We start from the raw sequence: 522 nt of genomic DNA on the forward strand, positions 1-522 counted from the left end.
GCCGTGTCTATGTACGCTAAGTGACAAAAGTACTTGCATGGTTAATCGAGCAGACGAGTAACAATGTTGTTCACGATATCCGAGTCATGCATCAGTTAATTTGAATGTGTACATGGTTTATTCCTGTAAACAGGTCAACGGGTGACAGCGCCGTCTATATAGAGATGGCGTGCTTTACAGTAGTTTGAAGTTACACCACCCTAAGCAATAATTCGCCTAGCCCCATTTCCCTAAAATGAAATTGTCAAAAACGGAAAACTAGTTTGGCAGAGGAGGTCTCAATGCCATGCCGCACATTGCCGCTATCACACAGCGTCATATCCCCAATATCTTTATGGCAGAAATCACCATTTTTACTAAGCCGACTTGGCGTGATAATTTATCTTGTCATGCTGACATACATTTTTTACTGAGTCGATTTGGTGTGATAATATATCTTACCATGTCGACAAACAACTAAATGTCTTAATGACAGACACAATGCTACTGCTACATGCTGTTCATGCAACAAATGAATTTATA

This window comes from Amphiura filiformis, chromosome 14 (genome assembly GCF_039555335.1).
Source record: "Amphiura filiformis chromosome 14, Afil_fr2py, whole genome shotgun sequence".
NCBI lineage: Eukaryota > Metazoa > Echinodermata > Ophiuroidea > Amphilepidida > Amphiuridae > Amphiura > Amphiura filiformis.